Source organism: Siniperca chuatsi, linkage group LG19, assembly GCF_020085105.1.
Source record: "Siniperca chuatsi isolate FFG_IHB_CAS linkage group LG19, ASM2008510v1, whole genome shotgun sequence".
NCBI classification, from domain to species: Eukaryota; Metazoa; Chordata; class Actinopteri; order Centrarchiformes; family Sinipercidae; genus Siniperca; species Siniperca chuatsi.
In genome coordinates, this window is record NC_058060.1 from 14,573,471 (window position 1) to 14,593,534 (window position 20,064).

At 39.6% G+C, this 20,064-nt stretch overlaps 1 protein-coding gene across 2 annotated transcripts in view; it reads left to right on the forward strand.

The window, feature by feature from the left end:
* The first annotated feature begins 384 nt into the window (after positions 1-384).
* Positions 385-20,064, forward strand: part of ncoa2 (nuclear receptor coactivator 2) — a 57,606-nt gene continuing 37,926 nt past the window's right edge. Inside the window, exons 1-2 of one of the 2 annotated variants that reach the window (XM_044175589.1) lie at positions 385-612; positions 14,641-14,725. The gene's annotated coding sequence lies outside the window, so the exon portion shown is untranslated. The remainder of the gene's footprint in view (positions 613-14,640; positions 14,726-20,064) is intronic. The other variant, XM_044175588.1, reaches the window with a different exon arrangement.

The following is a 20,064-nucleotide window of genomic DNA, read 5'->3' on the forward strand; positions in this document are numbered from 1 at the left end:
CCAGCATTTTTATTTGCGGCACAGTGCTTACACCCATCATTTTATAGGTTGACATAAATCTTTATGACCTTAAATGCACATTCGTCTTGATACGCAGTATTCCCACTGCTGTAGATATATTGGTGTAACATGTATAGTACACTTATTTTCCTATATTGAGAAACCTGAGTTGGGATGGGGGTCATATGTTTGCCCACCTTGTAAACGAAGGCCAACACATAGGCTACATTTAAACATTAGCTACTGACATTCGTGACACGGTGGTGTTTTTAAGTAACTGTTAGTGGTTGTCAGATGAACGTTAAATGTAGACAAATTAATGCTATTCAATCAAAGTGCAAGTACCGTGTCATCCTAACAGGTAAATCGCCGTAGTGTTGCTCACAAACCTCCGCGGTAAGTGAGTTGATACTGCTGGAGCCCCGTGATGTGGTTTGGTGTGGGGGAGGATAGCAGCTACCAGCCAGATAAACACTCAGCATTGGTTTGCACAGCAGGAGTAACATGGCGGCACAGTTAGCCAGCAGAAATGTTGTTTCACTACCGCGAAGGTCAGAGCTGCGTCTTTTAAACGGAATTTAACCGCGAGGACACAGCCAAAAGTATTAAATCGTAAGTAGCCACGCGTGTTGGTGCTCCTTGTTGAAACGGGACGTGGTGTTTTCGTTGTGAAATCCATGATCCAATGCGAGGTCTTCAATCTCGGTTGTGTGTCTGTCTGGCACAGGCTCTCGCCTCGGCGTTAGCTTATTAGCAAGCGTTAGCTTCTTGGCTAAGCCCGCTGCCTGTGTGTCAGTAGTGTTTTCTGCAGCAAACTCAATTAGACGGCTCAGACAGCGAGCTTGCAAGCGAGTTATTGCAATGTTTGTCAGTCGTTTGTATGTGGCGGTGGTATGGTCACGTATACATTTGATATAAAGTAAAATGTAGCGTGCACAATACTTTCATATGTCATTGTTTTTTTGTGCTGAGTGAGCGGGTGACCGTGCATACAACACCGGACTAAGTTCGCCAGTTACAGCAGGAACGTAGTTAGCATGCTAAGTGTTTAGCTGCAGGCTAGTCTGGCTGGTTGGACGTCGTTGTCAGAATATACGAGTCAGGACACTTCTCACCATGTGTTTGAGCGGGCTGTTAACCTTGTTTGTTGTGGTATTAACCATGCTTCCGTGCTACTTGCTACGTTAGGTAAGTTGTCATAATTTCTGCATTTGTTCAGGATGCATTGACCATTCTCATTTTTTGCTGAACTAATGTTTCTCTTGTGTTTGGGTTGCTCTACTATTAGGCTAGTTAGCGGCCAAGCTATAATGTAAACACTTTATCACTTAAACCAGTACTTTAAAAAAAAAAAAAGATTATTCAGAAAGTTGTCCATGGATTCAGCTACACATCAGAAACCCTGACTGTGGCTCTACACTCAAGATTGGAAGAGGAAAAAGTCTGCACAGTGCTTGCAGTTTGTTGTGGCATTGCTTTCCAAAAACGTCAGAAAACTAAAAATGATGTTTAAAATAATTAGGTGGCAATACTATTACTAGGGATTCACATAGGCTTCATTGCAGAGATGTAAACAGGAATAGAGAAGATACTCTCTGAAAATGTAAGGCACCCATGCAGTATGGGGGAATGCTGCTTAGAGGTTTGATTTGTGTGTTGCTTTGTTGTGCCTGTTGAGGGTACACTGCACTCCTTTTAAGGGCTCTCCTGCTTGACTGATTCAGGACTATACAGGCAGACAGCTTGTGCCATTTCAATGATTGTCAACGCTCCTCTCAGTAATGCTAGAGGAACACATCCTGTGGAACCAGTTGAGCAGTTTCTTTTGCATCACTGTCCACCTGATGGTGCACAGTACTCTGGTCACATCACTGATAGGGGATTTAACATGACATACTGTCCAGCTGCGGTTTGGCTGCAACTTCAGGGCTTCTGTGAAGATGTGATATGATGGATTTCAGTCAGATCTACCGGTAGTCACATGCAAAGTAATCTCTCAAGAAGTTTAAAAGGAACAATGTTGGCATGCGGTTCATATTTTTCATTAACAGCACATTGAAAAAGGCAGGAGCATATAAACTGCTGAATTTAAAGAGATGTGTTTGTTCCTTTTATCTGAGTACTTGTGTTAACCACTTTAAAAATGCTCCTCCTGCCAGCCTGAGCTGCATTCTATCTCCAAGCCATAGTGCCTAAATTTAATAACTTTTTTCAATTTGCAGTGGAACACAAGTTGCTCTCTACAAGCATTTCTTTTTATCCATTTTGGCTGATCAAACTGTTTGTCCGTGGAAGACAAGAAAAGCCAAGAAGTCAAATTTTTAATTAATTAATTAATTTTAATTTTGAGTTTGTTAGATGAGGACATGAATCATGGCTATGACGCCTGTGACAGCCCTCTCCTAGTTACAAAGAATGCAGTCCTGTACAGATGGAAGCATGCATTCCTACAGTATGTAGTATTTCTTTTGTTTGCTTTGTTTTAAGGTCGAAGCATATACGTTTGAATTAAGAATGATATAACAGGGCTTTTGCCTTTGGCTGATACACTGAAACATTAGTTTCATGTCTTTTCAACTTAAAAGTGCAGAAGAATAACAGTGCTGGGATGATGACAGTTCAGGAATTCATGCAAGCTGTATGCAAGTATGTGGATGTTTATACAAGGATAACAGACTGAAGCTTTTCTCACACTGACTTGGCACAGTTCGTGTAATGGATGTTACTTAGAAGTAATTCTCTGCCCGAACACATTGTAAACGACAGCTATAGCAACAGGTGTGTGACCGTAATGCCCAGCTTGTCACTGATTTGGAAACAATCGCTACATCCATCTCTTGCTCTCTTGCTTGCTAGTTGTCTTCTCTCAGTCTGGGCCTGTAATTTGTTTCACACGAACCCATCTTTCTATATTTCTGTTTAGCTCTTTTGGTTGCCTACCCCATGTTCAATGTGTGTTCATAATTCCTTAAAACAAAGCAGAATTTTCCAGTGAGCTTGGAGACAAACCTCTCATCTTGTAATCACTGACTTTTGCCCTGTGATAGGTTGCTTTGTTGCACCTTAGTGATACTGTAATCATTTGACCCTTGTTCTGTAGCATATACGCTGCCAGTTCTTTGGTTGTTGTCTGTCACTGTTGGCCTAATATGATAGTCCAGTAATGCGTTTTTTGTACTGCATTACATTGTTGTATTGATGCCAGAAATATGCTTTGTGATTTTATGCAGACTTTTCACATGTGTTGTTATGAGGCAATCTTGACAAATTTATTTTAGTTTTAAACACTTTTAAATACTAGGCTAGACTAACCTGTGAAAAAATTAACTACAGCAGAGGTTGTTACAAATACTCCAAAAAAAAAATCTGTTTAGCAAGCCCAATGGAATTGGGGGGGGGGGGTTGTTTATAATAATTGCTGAGGATGGCAGGAGGCTGTAGAGAGAATTATACTTCATGTAATACTGATTGATACTTTGAATTTTTAGCTCAAAATCAGAAGTTTCATCTAGCTACACAGTGTTATGTGTCAATTGTATCTGGGAATCTATATGATTTAGTCAGTAAGTTCAAGTGAAATGCTGATTTTGTGTATCCCAAGTGAATGCACTGCATGACACACAGATGTTGGGGTGAATACCTAAATCACATGAGGTCCCCAGATATCTCTGGCTCATTGTTATGAGAGCATTAAGCTTATCGTAACAGCTGGACTTATTTCAGGCTTGTAAGTCCCATTCAAGTCATAATCAGTTTTAGAAGAATTAACACATGTCTTCAAAACGTACCTACAGGTTTTTAAACTCTATTTAGAGCTGAAATGATTAGTCACTTAATCGATTAGTCTTTCAATTAAAAATTAATCTCCAACAATTTTGTCAATGTTAAATTTGAGGCTAAAATGCCAAGAATTTTCTGGTTGCAGCTTCGTTTTTAATATTTGCTTGTTATCTCAGTCTTCTATGATAGTAAATTTAATATCTTTGGGGTTTGGACTGTTGGTTGGCCAAAACAAGCAATTTGAATATGTTAACAGATGTATCAATAATGAAAATAATCATTAGTTGCAGCCCTGAACTCATTACTGGGCCTCTTTATTTGAATATTCTTAACAAAATACTAATTTACAATTCCATTCTCACGCTAAGAAGTGCCATGTTGTTGCTAATATTGTGTTAAAGCTAAAGATAAATGTATGACACCTAAGCAATCTGAGGAACACCGTTTAAATTATGAAATAAGTCCCTTTTTTAGACATGTCACATTTTACTAGTTAACTACGTTGCTCCTCGTTTCCACACACTTCTTTGCTAACAACATTAAGTTGACTCATTTGAACCAGGCTGGAAAAAGACATCCCTGTCTCTGCCGCTTAGTACGGCCAGCTCCTGAACATCACCATACCCTTGTTCCTCACACAGGCTCTTTAATGTGTACTCCTGGCTTCCCTTTTAAAAGCAGTGTCAAATGACAACATCCAGCGCTCAGAGGCTGACAGGATTCAGGGCTTTCATAAGGATGTTGCAAATTATTACTGCCCTTGCTCAAATCTGCACATTTCATTCCAAGACCCAATGTTTGGAGAAATTAGACTTTGGCTGCGCAATAAGGCCAGTCAAACAAACGCACAAGAAACCATGAGGCTTCCACTCAAATGTAACCCATCGGACCAGATTGTGTTATCTGTCCATCACATGCTGTATAAGGTCCAGAGTGTATTCTTGACATGATGCGCCACTCCCCCTGGTATCTGTTTGCCTTGTCTCACTGGGCATCTCACCCTGCTGTCTCTGCGTTTGTGTTGTCATGGAAACAGCAGTGTGACAGGTCCTGGGTGGGCGTGAGGGATGAGCTGTGGGGAAATGGCCAGGTTTTTACAGCAGAGGGAGAGAGGTGGGGGAAACGGCAGAGGAGAGACGTCTAAAGCGAGGCAGAGATGGTTGATGGAAAGCTGAGAGGGCTTTGACATAGAAGAGGAAGAGCAGGAGTATTTACTACCTCTCTGCTTCAAGGCATGTTGTCATTGTGTTGTTTAGCTGACCTCAAATCAGCCATCCCATCTATCTCTAAGAGTAGGTCCTGTCTTGTTAACAACAGCCTGTACAGGATCTCTTTTGGTTTAACTGTTTCGATGTGTTATCCAGAAAGTATGGCACTTGTCATTAAATAATTAAAGAGTTAACAATGATGAGACGTGCTGTCAGATATAAGCTAAATTACCGTGTTTGCTCGGGATCAACAGGAGGGATTCCCATGACATTATATTTGTATTTTGATTGATTTTGAGCCCAATAATTGAGCCCAAATTTGCTCTTGGATAACTTGTACCTTTAGTTTGCAAGCCCAGTGTTTGGCTATCAAGAGGTCCAATCTGTGATAAATGGCTATGGAAGAGTACACCTCTCAAAAGCAACATTCAGGAACATTTAAGCTCTATTTTGGCAAACAAATGCACTGTTGAAGTGTCCTTGAATTGTCTGTGATCATTTTCCAGGTGGGAAAATTCCCTGTGGCAGTCAGTTCGTATTAGATTGATGTGGCTAGTTATTTTAGAGGTTTTTGAATCTATGTTTTTATAACTGAGATTTGTAACATCACACCATAGGCTGCCTCATGCTTTACTCCCATGGAGACTCCACCGGGGCTCCAAGGATCATGAGGCTCACAGGCAATCCAATGATTTTGACAGTCCCCCACTTATGTAGGTCAGCTACTGCAAAGTGCATATTGATCTCCCAAGCTAAATGATATTGTGGTGTCTACTGCTCATTGCTAAGAAGGTGCCCTCAGCCAGTTTGGCTTGAACAGAGGAGGCAACAGAGGTCACATGACTGTGTGACAATGCTTCTGCAGCTGTTTTCCCTTGTATTGTGAGGCTGGTATTGCTTAGCTGTACAATACAGTAAATCTAATAACTGTTACTGTTTTGAATATGTACTGTAAGTACCTCATGACAGGATGGAGTTGTACATAAAGGTTAGAGAGTGTGTTTTGAAGTCTTAATTTGTGTGAGTGGGTGAATTGCATTTCCCTTTTCCACAATGTGTTTGTGGCACTGGGTGCTAGCATGTGGTTGGCACCTTTCCCACTGCCCAGGGTGGAATCCTTGGCACAGAGGGAGGGAGAGAAAACTTGGATTGAGCAAGCTGCCTGCTGGAGTTGGGTGGGTGGTCCAAAAATATGCAGCGTGAATCGGTCCTGAGAAAATTTAGTATACAGACTTATTCTGGAATGGTGGTGAACGGCGCTCGTTCACCACAATCGCAGGCTGGGCTAAGGTAGTATGGAATGACGTGCAGACTGCACAGCTCCAGCATTTCTCACTCGCTTGTCATAAAGCCAGAGGAATGTGGGGTTTCAGTTTCAGGCTTTTCATTTCTGTACACATTGTGAGGGTCAAACTCTGACCAGCATGATTTCTCTTTCCCTCTTTCATTCTCTCTTGTCTCTCGCTCTCTGCTGACTCAGCAGTGTTCCTTCAGTGACCTATAATATGGTTTTGCTTGCTTTATCTTCACTGTTTTCAGCAGGGTAGGGAATCTCCTTAGCTGACCTGTGTTTTCCATCCATACTGTACAGTTCAGGTACACTGTAGCTTATTATGACTTACTTAAGCACGGACCCATCAGCTGAAGTACTTGTTTTGCTTTTATTAATCACTGAGAACAATGTTGCACTGGTTCATGAGCCTCATATCACGCCGCGTTAACTCCCACAATGAACCATAAATGGTGAGTGAAACGACCAGTGAACATGGTATGCATGTGAATCAGCTCTCATTAAGTTACCTGATGGACATGCAGCAGTAACTAACAGGTAGTTTTTTCAATTAACAAGTAATATAGCAATACTTTTCTCAATTAGTCATTAAGTCCTTATGATTTCAGAAATGACAAATACTTTACACAAGTCCAGCATGATATTATAAAACTTAGAAAATAAAACAAAAAGCACTCAATTTACAGTGACATAGAACAGAGTGTATCAATTATCCCATCATTTGAGAATATGTAATCAGAAAATTATCAGTTTCTATATGATAAACGACTGTGTTAATAAAAATAAAAATTTGAAACATTTTCTGAAACTGAGAGAGGTGGTGATTATAGACACCAGATGGGTTATTGTTTAGTGGTCATAGTTCTGGCATGACCGGGGAGAATTTGAGTGGCAGTAGAAAACTTCAAAATGTTCTCACATCATATAGCCATCAAACATATACACACATACCTGCTGAACACCCATAAAGAAATGTAAAGAAAAGGTTTTCCTTCATTGATGTGTCAGATACAATCAGACTGTCAGGGCCCCAGACCCATTTGTACAGAACCCATGTTTTAGTTTTATAGATTATATGTTTAACATCATGCAGACATGAATGTTCGGTGTTTACCCTTTTTTTTGCCAGGATAACCTGCTGAGAGAAATAAACTGCACCTGCTGTGTTGATTGTAATGAAGGAATATGTCACCCAAATGCAACAGCATGGCTCTTTTGATGTGTTTTTGGGTAACAGTGGAGTTTTATAGCATGCAGCAATGTCAGGCTTTGACTAAACAGGCACTACTTGTTAGTGTAATAAATGTATTGTTGGAGTTTAGATTTTATGGGATCTGTTGGTAGTAATTAGATTAAATAAGGCAGGTCTTGTCCTTTTTAACGAGGGGTAGAGGGGAAAGAAAGCATTTTAAAACCTTCCCCCTATATAATTGGCAATGAACATGCACTGCATATGTTTTAGAAATTGAGATGCTGTGAGTACACCCCCTCACCACTGCCACCACACTAAAAGGCCAGCTCCTTTTGAATCAAATGAGTAATGATGGTGACTATGTGTATTTGAGTAAGCTAAATGCCATTTTAGTCTTTGCTAACACAGTGAGAATTAATTCCTGGTACTTAAGTTCCTGAGTTTTTGGAAAGATGTTGTTATTTTAGCATTTTTCCTTTCATTTTTGTTTTTGTGTATTTATGCTACTAATGCTAACATAACAATTTATGATTTTGTAATTCATATATGTAAATACTGAAATTCTACATTATTCCCCCTCAACAGAATAGCCAAATTATCTATATTTGTTCCACATGGAGTATGAGTGTGTGTTTGTTTGAATGAATGTTAAAGTGCTCCCTTTCATACCTTTACTCAAGAGATTTGTGGTTTTGGCACCTGAAGATGTGGGCCGTCAAAACAAAACCGCCTCCCATCTCAGCTGGCAGTGGAGTGCAAAACAAAGGCACTCATTGAAGAGGTGATTATACAGGAGAAGCTGAGCCATGATGTTACACTGATGCTCCTGCTACAGAAGCTGACAGTCAATATCTTAATTTAAAAACTCAATGTAGGGGTGGAGTTCTTTGGTCCTTAATAGAAATGATGACAGGAGATGAAGGAATTAAGTCACCTCAGATGTCACCATATAGTTCAACTCTCCATCATTACAGGGTAATCATTAAAAACTGAATATTTAGATAATATATCACCGGTGTTTGGGAAGTTGCCTAACACTAATTGGGACACTTTCTGTCACATTTTAACACAATAGTGAACTTGTTAAACAAAACTGCTTAAGTTGCACATCTTCCCACGTACTGTGTGTTGTAGTGGCTATACCGTAATCGATGCACATGGCAAGCAGGATACCCAGCCTGATAGATGCCACCACTGTGTCTGAAATGAAGACCAGACCTGACAGGGTTTCATCAGTGGTCAGTGGCTAGCTTAGATGGAATTGGAGGAGTGCGCTTGTTGTCAGCGGAAATTAATCATTTGTATAATACCTTGTTGGTAATTCTCAACATAGCTATTATTAGCAAGGGTAAGAGGTGACACACACTACTTCTTTTTTCCAAATGTTATACTGGAGATATCGCAACAGATTGTGTTATTTTGAGTTTCTCATGAAACATGAAAAAACATAATTTTAGTTCCTATTAGTAACTATGTCAGTGACTTGTTTTGCTAACTAAAGGTTAAATAGCCATCGTTGTAGGGTCTACCTGAACTGGCTGTTGCCAAGTGCTTCAGCAGGGGACTGTTTAAATGGAGAGAATGACCAACAGAGAGGGAGAGAAGGCTGCTTCTTGCTTGCTCTTTGCTCTGTCTGGTCCAATTACATGTTCCACTGTCAGAGCAGCAGCGCTCTTAATCAGGTAATGCTGGGGTTTAAAGGCATCCCCCTAAACGTGCTTCACAGATTATTACCCTGCTCACACGCTGGTTCAATAGAGCAGACAAAAACCTCTTTCTCTGTCCTATCCACTCTCCCCTACCTAAATTAAATCCAAATTTAACTACTTTTGTTTAGTTGTGTTGTCAGACACTGTGCGCATTTGCTGTGAGTCTGAGCATTGGCCTGTCACATTGTCTCAGTCTTTGGCTGATAAAGTGACATAGTTGTGTCAGCTGATCTAGTGTTGCCCTCCCCTCCTTCCACTGCACAGCCTCAGGCCTCCACGGGAACTAATTCTTTACAAATTGTGACAGGCAATAAAAGATGGTGGACACATACACAGGCACAATAGATATGCAGCTAACATGCAGACCAGTCACAAGATGAGCTCCAAATCATCTTGAAAGCATGGTACAATCAGCTGTGCACATGCATTGTTCATTCTGTCCACACTCTTTCTCTCACCCTAACTCTGCATTTCTGTGGCTGTTTCAGCTACACACACATTTGCTTTCTCTTGTCATTATGGCTCACCTTTTACAGCACATCTTATCAGTTTCATTATGGTAGTTACACATTTGTGTTTACTGTCCCTGAGGACACAGCTGAAGGAGCTGGATGTTGCTATTTGAGCAACAGATGTTGCTCAGGGCACCTGGCACAGGGTTGCATCTGCATCAGAGCAGCTCATTGAAATCTGCTGGCATAGTGCCAAAGTGTAATAAATAAGTGTTTGATGTGAGGATCTCTGTATATGCTGATGTCCCCAAGACTACAGGTTTTTCAGTCAAAATAGTATAAATCTTTAGCAGCCTCCTTCTTCGTGCCCCTCTTTACATTAATGGTGAAAGAGAAGACATTTTTATGGGTTTTTTTGTGAATGGCAATTGTTTGTGTTTGAACCATGTTTGACTTAAACTGTTTACTACAGTTCACTTTTTGCTTATTATAAAAATAGTATAAGCTCTGATTTTTTTTTATTGGATTTATCTTAATTAGCTTTTATGGGTTCAAAAGCTGAAAGAACAGTTGTGTACCCTTTTTTTCCATAAGCTTTGTGGTTTACACATGGAAATGACCATTCTCTGAGTACAGGCAAGGATAGAACTGTGTCAGATTTGTATACTGTTGAGCTATAAATAATAGAAATGTGTTATTAGATTTTGCTAGTACTGAGTTTAGGTTGGTCAATGATGATGCTGTCACTTTCAGGTTAAAAGAAAGTGCCAAGGGCAGGGGGATTTAAAACATTATAGGCTAGGTCAAATGTACGGTCATGCTTCTTTTTTAACATCTTGCATTTTCCAATGAAAATGATCAACTTAAGAGTTACATGTTAAAGGTTTGTGAAAAGGTCTTTCACAAACCAACCCTTCTACGTCTATCATAGTTTTCCTGGCCATGGCTACCTTTTTTCAGCTGTGTTGTGCTTTACAGCTGTACAGTTTAACATCTCCCCAGAGAAACCCAGTAAAACGACATTCCTATAATATTTGCTGCTAGTAGTAGTAGTAGTAGTAGCTTCTCTACTGACATAAATGGGTATCAAGTGCGTTGTTCTGGGGCATCCCAACACATAACTGAGGCAGTAACGTTTTAGATTTTTAAAGCAAGTTCCATGGCCAGTCCATGGGTTTAAACCTGCTGCTATGTGCTTATAAAACAATACTTCTTAACCTTTAAGCTGTCACAAGCCCTATTTGTGGTGAAACATCATGTTTACTTTTGTCACCCTGTGCCTTATACATATGACGAAATCTTTGTTTGGCTTTGTGTGGTTTACCACACCTCACAGTTGCTCCTTTGCAGACCCCCCCTAGCTAGACCAAAATCAATTAATTGTTGGTTAAGAAGAGGATCTTGACTAAACCTTGGCATTGACTAGAGCTAAAAGGCCAGGTGTTTTCATTATGGTAGACATCACCCTTCATTCTTATTAAATTGAAGGCCATTAGTGGGCCATTCAAAAGGCACCCAGTAGGCACTCCATTGGTGTTTAGCCCTTCTGTGACCTGGCCATTATGGTCAATTTCTAGCACATGAACTATCTACCCTTTGTCCTATCTGAACCTGATTAGTCAGCTCATTAGCATTGTTAGCTCAGCTTTGGTGACAAAGCCTTTCACTCAGAAGGAGAATCTGCTTCTGTCAAAAAAAATGCCAATCGTCTTGACGAGAGTGTACCACATTCAAGGCTGTATGAACTTGGAGGTGAAATCTGTTGTAGTTATTCAGTCACTGAGTTTATGGCGGTGTTCAGTTTCGATTTACAAATGCTTTTGTTTCATTTTCATTTGACTGGGATCATTTTGTTTTGTCACAAACGTTAAGCATAATGTGAGGTTTTGCGCTGCGTAATGAAACTGTCTATTACCAGTTATGGTTGAATTGGCTGCAGTCTGTTTAAAGGGAGCTTGAACTTTTAACCTGATGATCTTTGACCTCCTTTTAAATACCAACAGATGGTTGGACTGAGAGTGTATTGGGCAAATGAGATCACTCTCATGATCCTGTGTCAGGTTTTGGAGAACGTGTTAGTACATGTATATTTCCCTTTTTTTTTTCTTTTTTTTTTTTTAAACAGGCTTCATTGTTAACTTACAAGTAGCTTTATTGATTGTGTCATGCCAGTATTCAGGGTAACATGAAACTTTTAATTACAATTAATGTCGCTGCTAAATCTCAGTGACAGTCTTGGCAGGGTTGTGTGTTTTTGTTTAGATTACACCGTGTGTCATTCAACACTGTGCCAGTAGAATTGTCCTTCAAGGATAGAAAGCCTAAAGGAGCACAGCCTTTTTCTGAGTAGGTCTTCTGCTTCAGTTTGTATAGATGATTTGCACACTTGCATGCAGCCATATGTGCATGCATAATTCTGGTGTGACTTGCCACTGGTCTTGGATCACACCACTAATGTCACCAGCAGGTCCCCACCCCTAAATGAAGTGTTTGCATGGATCAGCTGGTCTAACATGTGAGAGGTGGCTTGGTACAGTCTTAGACAGTGAATATTGTCCATACTGACTCACACTCATAAACTCACATACAAAAGTATTTGAATCGATGGCAGAGGCCACACCAAGGTCCTGGATGCCAGCAGTCTGTTAAAGTGACGTTGTAACTGGATGTAGAGATGCTTCAGTACTACATGTAAAACAGTATTTTTCTGTGTTGCATGACAACTAGTTGTGATTAATTTCTCTTCTGTTGTACTGCTGATTGATTTTCTGAGAGGAAATCACTATTATTAAATGGATCTTCTAAGCAGTTGACTTAAATTTATAAACAAAGAAAAGATTCATCTCATTATAAAAATCTATCACTTGGAAGTTTTTTGGGCCAGTTTGGCGATTTTTGAAATGATCACTGCTAAACTAGTTCAATAGTGTTTTCACACTCTGCCTTATTCTGTCACTCAGTCCACAGATCAAGGGCCAGACTGAGACTGAGCATGTGACAGCATTAAAGCTCAGAGGAAATTCCTCCAGAGGATGAGAACTAAGAGCCATGCAGGAAATGGTAAAGGAAAAGAGGTGGAGTTGAGAAATATGGAGTTGATGATGATGAAATTTAATTAAAAAGATGATTGACTGTAATATTCACAGTAGCCTATATCAGCAATTTTATGCTTTTACTATACTTGATGTTTAGTCATACAGATGCAAAAGAAGAGCTTTTGTCAAGATTTTGTGTTTAAACTGTACATTTGGTCACTTTCCCTGACTCATCACAGTTTTCAGCTGTTTGTGTGTGTGTGTGTGTGTGTGTGTGTGTGTGTGTGTGTGTGCGCGCCGCAGATCAGAATACTGAATATCACCTTTCCACATGGCTTCTAGCTATGGACTTGTGCAGGGTTCAAAAGGGGAATCGGTTTACTCTGTAGTTATGTCAGCACATGACATCACGTGAGTGCATTCCTCAGCAGGCTCACTTGGCAGGTTATTGGGAGAAATCACCCAGGCCAAGAGGTGCTGGATGGCTCTCCATCAGGGTACATGTAGTAAAAGACGAGCTCTTCCACAGATACTTTTCATTGGGAGCTTTTTTCATCATAGCCAAATAGCCTAGCAGAGTCTCTTTTTGATTTACCAGTTGCATTTTCTAATTATCCAAATGGGAATATCATTTAAAATTGAAACTTTTCTCCTGTCTAATTAATTGTGTGCCATGATTAAAAAGGCATACTGTGTTCCACAATGTAATAGGCTTTGAGGTCCCCAAGGAAATGAAAAGACCCTGTAGACACTTGCAGCTCCATGCTAACTTAATGCAAACAGTTAGCACTAGATAAGATGACTTGTTGTGAGTTTGAAGCACATTAACAGTTAACTGAATGGCTGTGACTTTTAAAGTCGCTCAAGTTAGCTGGTTGAGAAAGGGTTTGACATTTTAGTGCATGTACTTGAGCTTTGCATTCTGTTGACTGATTACACTCACACTTATAATGCACTTATAATAGAAAAGAACAGCATTTTGTGTTGAAGTACCTATTTTCTTTCTAATTAGCCATTTTCAACTGTGTATTGAAACTCAGTAAACATTACTCAGTGGGGCTTGGCTGTGAGAACGTATGATTTGTAATATGTATGCTGTAATATAGCATTACGTTGTTTTTATAATTTTTCTATGTAGGTAGATCTTTTTTTCACTGTAGGAGCTTACAGTGATTTTGCTTTTTCTGCGTATTAATGATAAGATATGGACAACATGAGGTTAAATCCTTTTTGCCCAGTCAGGAAACCTCAGCACACCCAAATATCAAATATCCCTGTAGGAGGATCCTTCTCTTAGTTCTTTCAAGGTGGTGGTCTTTTTTCTGATGAGATTTCCATGGGAGCTGTCCCTGTCCTCAGTCGAGGATCTGTGTGTGAGGAGTGGTATCACTGTGGGGTGGTATTGTTTTCAAAATATGGAATATACAGTGAATAAAAGCAACACAAATAAAAAACATCAAAAATTGCAATATATTTAGAGCTGAAACAATTAATCAATTAGTTGATCGACAGAAAATTAATCAGCAACTATTATGATAATCAGTTAATTTCCACCAGTTTCCAGCTTCTCAATTGTTATGATTTTCTGCTTTTCTTTGTCTTATGTTACAGTGATAGTGAACTGAATTTGGGTTTCGGACAAAACAAAAAAATCTGAAGAGGTCACTTTGACTTCAAGACATTCTAATGGGCATTTTCCCCTTTTTTTTTTCTCTTTTTTTTGACATTTTATAGACCAAACAATTAATCAAGAAAATAATCAGTAGATTAGTTAGTTAGTTAGTTAGTTAGTTGCAGCTCTAAATATATTATTACATCATGTAGCTATTATAGTACAAAAATGGCACAGTACGTTGTAGTGAGAATCTTAAAGCATTCCTTTAATATACAATGTTCTACCTTTTTTATGCTGAGAGTTGTGCTAATTCACACTTACATATTGTACATCCCAATTTTGCTGTTATTTCTTTCAGCAGGGAGAAGTGGATGATGCTTAAAGGTTTCCTAGCATAACCATCTTGAGCAATGGCCTGAGGGACTCTCTGGACTAAAACCAAGGTGAGAAGCACAGCCACAGCCAACCCTGTTACGCAACTCTACTGTGCAATCTGGCAAAGAGACACTCCAGTCCAAACACAAACTGACCAGTTGACCAGTTGAACAGATGATGCAAACATCTAAACTTTTGAAAAAAATATTTAAAAAGGTTATTTTAAATTTTTATTCTTTTAAATTTTTTTTTTTTTTTTTTTTTAAGATTAGACTTGGCCTTATGTATGTCTGTGAAAACAATCCCACGTGTTCCGTCCTGCAGCATTTGGTTTATTGGTTTGTGTCTCCATCTGTGGTATTAACTGGGATAAGTGCTCCCCATACATGCTTTGTACTCTAGGCTGTTTCTCAGATGAATTCTCTTGTTATAAGGGAAGTGCGTTGATGATGGTTTTGATATGAAAACCTCCAGGCATTTTTCCACTGCCATCAGATCTTTGTTTACAGGTTTACAGAATTCAGCTTTGAACAATGTATTATTTTACGGGTCTCCTTGACTTGTATAGATATTACAGTGAGATGGAACACTGCTGAATTCTCTCCCCCATTTCCACACAGTTCTTGCTTGACTTTTTTCTTTGCGCCTGGTAGTGTCCAGATCCAACCGTTTTGTAAAAGTGAGGGCTGCATCCAATAGTCCTGTTGGTCTGCAGTATTCATCAATCTTGTGTGAAAAAAAGAGCTTCACTCTTGAAACCACCATTCCTTCTGTGAGGTTCTGTTCCTTTACAGGTTACAGTTCAGATGGTGTTGGCTAGAATGTGTCTCTTAGGATTACTGTATTGCCAGCAGTTGTTACAATACCATTTTCTTAGTGGGCTTTTCCTGAAAATAATTTGCATGAGCTGACATGAGTTTGGTTGCAATTAGTTAAAATGGACGTTGTTTTTACTAACGTACTAAGCTTTTCCCCCGCTGTATCAGAATATGCGTACCTTTTTTGTGGTCAAATTCATTTTTTTTTCTCTCTCTCTCCCTTCAATGTGAGTCATCTAATGTAGAGTGTTTGTCTCAACCCAGTATCTATATTTTCCTACATAATACAGCTGACGAAGCGCACATGTAGCTTAAAGTTGACCTGAAGTAAAAATGGTAATTACATTTTCTATATTGTCCTGCAGTGTTTTGTATATCTGTTAAGTCAATACAGACGTGCAAAAAAATTCATTCTTATGTCAATAGCAACACTTCAGAGACATAGTACACCTGTAAAATGCTATATTTTTAATTAATTAATTATCTTAAAGCAGCTTTGTATTGTCATTGTGTCTGCATCATTAATTGAAACTGCTGGCTGGTTGTTTGTGCCGCTCCACAGTTCACTTGCTCACATACCTGTGAGTTAGATTTCCAGTGTTTTAACACAGCTAGGATACCTAGAGCACAATGGGTTACAATAAATAAAGGATCACAAATGTATATATGGCAATATTGATCAATTAACAAGTCTTCAATTGACCCCGATCAGATCATACATAGAGATCATCTCATCTCTGTGTGATTTCCACAGTCACATCTGAATCTCCCCTCAGGCAGTGCTCTCAGCTACAGATGAATTGTTGATTAGATTGTTGTGGAGAGGTGCTTATTTTGTTAATCAATTTTGCCATCCATTGACTCATTGTCTCTCTTCCCCCTCTTGATTCCAGCTCTCTTCCTCTGTGTTTCTCTCTGACAGCCAGAGCCCAGCATTCTGTGCTTATTATACAGAAAGCCCTCCCCTTCCCATCCTGCGACATCCTGAAGTGACTGCCAGTGTTAAAGATTCATGAGCGTGATCAGCTTTCAGTAAATGGGGGGCCTGGCTCTTGGTTGCACTCCGGCACTTTAGAGCCATTACCTTGCAGTGATTTCTAGAGTGGACAAGCTCTTCAGTGGGACTTGGTAGCAGGCAAGGTTCATACCTCTCTGCGTACTATGTCAACAGCGGTCTGTTTGTGTGTTTTTGTCAGATTTTCTGGACACATGTCATTTGAAAAAAGTAGATTTACTTTATGTACTGAGTAACCTGATAACTAGGGGGTTTAAATGTCATTTAGCTGACTCTGAAAACAGCGCACACAAGTAGGCAAGTGATAGAGAGTGAGCTTGAGAAGAGAACTGAGTTAACTGCATGCACTCATATAATGTAATTCTGTGCTTTAGCCATGCTGTATATGGAAATACAGTTTCTGAACAGTGACACCGAGGGTCTACTGAACACGTCATACACTCAGTGAACCTTCTATGTGAAAAAGGCCCATGACCTATTTTTGTGTCCTTTGTTTCCCGATCTTCTTCCACTGTCTCTACACTCTGATCTCTCATTTTATCCCCTAGCTCGCTCTGTCGTAGATCTGATTCCTCTATATGTTTAGCGTGACGGGCCCGTCACTCAGGTCTTGTTAAATTCACCCAAGATTCAAGGGTTCAAATTCACATCGCTCTTAATTTCTTTCAATCCATCATCACATTCCTCCCTCCATCTCCCTATGCCTCTCCCTTGACCAAAACCTAATATCAGAACATCTGGTTCAAGGTAACAGCAGCTGTCAGCAAGGCCAGAGTTCACTGCAGACCCCCACCCAAGTTGCATCCAGTTGAAATTGATACTGTTTTCAAATACATGTTTGTCTTTAATACCATCTGACATGGTTCCAACATGTTTCTGTGTGTTTTGGCTCTCTCTGCACTTCTTCTCACCCTTGCAACTATTGAGATGTAAAATGAGAAGACATGAGTCCTCTGGGCCCCTCTCCTGTCATGATTTCATGACAGTTTGGGGGAAATAAATGGCCCATGTTGCAGCCCTCCAGAAGCAGTCTTCATTGGTGCGCTCTTGTTCTCCAGTTCTCTCTCTGGGCTTGTTGTGCCAAGAAGCCATGTGAGGATAGATTGATTACACACCAGCTAGACATTGTTCAGTGCCCCACAGTGGTTTTGCACTTTCTGGAAGGGCCCTCATTATTATAGTGCAGGAGACTTCAAACACTTCCCCAATAGCTTTTGATGCAGTTTAATGCACAGTCATGCCCAGCACTCTCTGAGCTCCAGAAGCACTGGGTGTGTCTTTATAATCAAAGCCCTGCTAACCCACATGATTACAGGAATGGCATACTGGCACATGCCCTCTCCCCCTTGGCAATCAGACTGACCCCCGCCCCCCTTCCGTTTTTTTCCCTCCATTATACTATGACTGGAATGGGTGATTCTGTGTTTTTGAAGGCCCCCCTTTGGTGATGTGCATGCAGCCCGGCTCACTTTGTGTGGTTATGGCAGCTGAATTTTGTTAAAGAAAAACTGTCTAGTAGTAGCAGTTAGACGTAATTGTTAGAAGGTGGTGTCACAGCTGTACAGTGTTTTTTTGAGAAACACATTACAAAGTTATACAAATGCTTCTAATGTGGAAGAAACATTTGTGTTTTCTAGGGTTGGGTGAAATGGCTGAAATCAGTATGACAATATCAATGAAGATATTTTATTTCAATATACACTCTGTGGCCACTTTATTAGGTACACCTGTAAAATCTAAGCCAGCTCAACCATGAATTTCTTTACAAAGGATGTTCAGTTTTGATTTACACTGTCAGAGAGCTTTTAATGTAATTGTTTTTTATTGAGGTTGTAGTTTGCAGTGGTGTTGAACTGGGCCGCATTATATTGAGAAGTGTTTCTAATGTTTTGCCCACCCCATTTATAAACATGAGAGGTCCAGTACAACACCATCACTAACTACACACACACACACACACACACAAACACACACAAACACACACACACACTAATTCACTAATTGTAGTTGAATTTACATCTCTCGGAAAGTTTAACAAAAATTGGCCATTATAAGCTGTTATACTGGATTGTATTGTTTTACCTAATAAAGGAGTATATATTAAAATATGGAAAATGTATACAAAATCACATATCAAATAATCTTAACTTTTCTAAAATAAGTAAACATGTTCCACTGTTGTGTCTTACATGATCCCAGACCCTTCATATTTGTAGGACAAAAATTTTAATAACTGATTTTGTTAGTTTTTAATTACAACCTGCCTGAAATCATTCATTTGAACCACAGAGATTTGCATAACGATAAAATATGATCATATCTTCACAGTATGAATTTGCTGAAAGTCAATGAATGATATAGTTGAATTATTATTTTATCACACATAAGAGACCCTTACAGTCACCACTTTTCCTCGCGTAATTGTTACCCAAGAAGTTCTGCTTGATAACCAAAATATCAATATATTCCTTTTTCAGAACTTTATTTATTTTAAAAATATTTAGCTAATTTATTGGCATCAATTATTATACATCTTGTTTTAGTCTGTTACACCTTTCAAAATCCCTCTTGCTATCAACAGTCTAACAGTTTTACAGCATGTGTTATAGAGACGTAAAAAATGGAGATCCTTTCAAACAGGAGATGACATCGCAATGATGCAGCTCCACATCTACAGACAAAACGGACCCTGGAGTCTTACCATGGTGGACTGGATGTGTGAAATTCTGAAATTTAGCAACATACTGCCATCCTGACTGGTTTTCAGTCCCCCTACAGCCAACACCACCATGTCGTTTTGCATCATTGTTTAGCTCAACTCAACAGTTAGAAAGTAAATTTACCTGGCAATGTGTGTCCTCTGTTAGGTGAAACGTTTAGTATCATGTAATTTGGACAGCCTTGCAGCCTCACAGGTGCAGTTAAAGGTTTAATTTGTTGTGCTTTTGAGGTGTTTATTTCAGTCTGATACAGCATGTAATGTACAGGTTGTACCAGCTGAGTTTAGCAGGAGGAAATGTTGTTGTCTCCAGCACTCAGGGCAGCAGCCCCTTGTTGTCTCTGCATTCCTCCCTCACCAGACTGGTTGGCTCCAGCTCAGTCCTGGAGAGTCTGCTCTTGTGACACCTAAGACATGAGCAATGACACACACCTATGATCACCTCCCTCAAGTGCACCTAGTGCTTTCAAAGTCAATTGATTTTTCAAACTTTAACTTGTCTTTATCCGTATGTTGTTGTTGTTTTTTGTTGGGGGTTTTTGGGTCGAATGAGCTGTTTGTTATTGTGTTGTTAAAAGTAAATATTTCATATATCACATATCTCTTAGCATATTATATGCTACATATTATGGAATCCCAGTATTACAATTGCATTTGTGGTGCATCAGTCTAATAAACAGGTTCAGACATTGGAAAATCATCAATGTTGTGTTGCTGAGGCAGTATTTATGGTTGTTACAGTGGTTTAATAACCTACCCCTTCATTTAGCCTTGTGAGTCATTCACACAGATAGGCCACGATGAAGTTGAAAACCTGTAGTGAAGTGTTAAGTTCACACTGGCAGGGCTGACCTG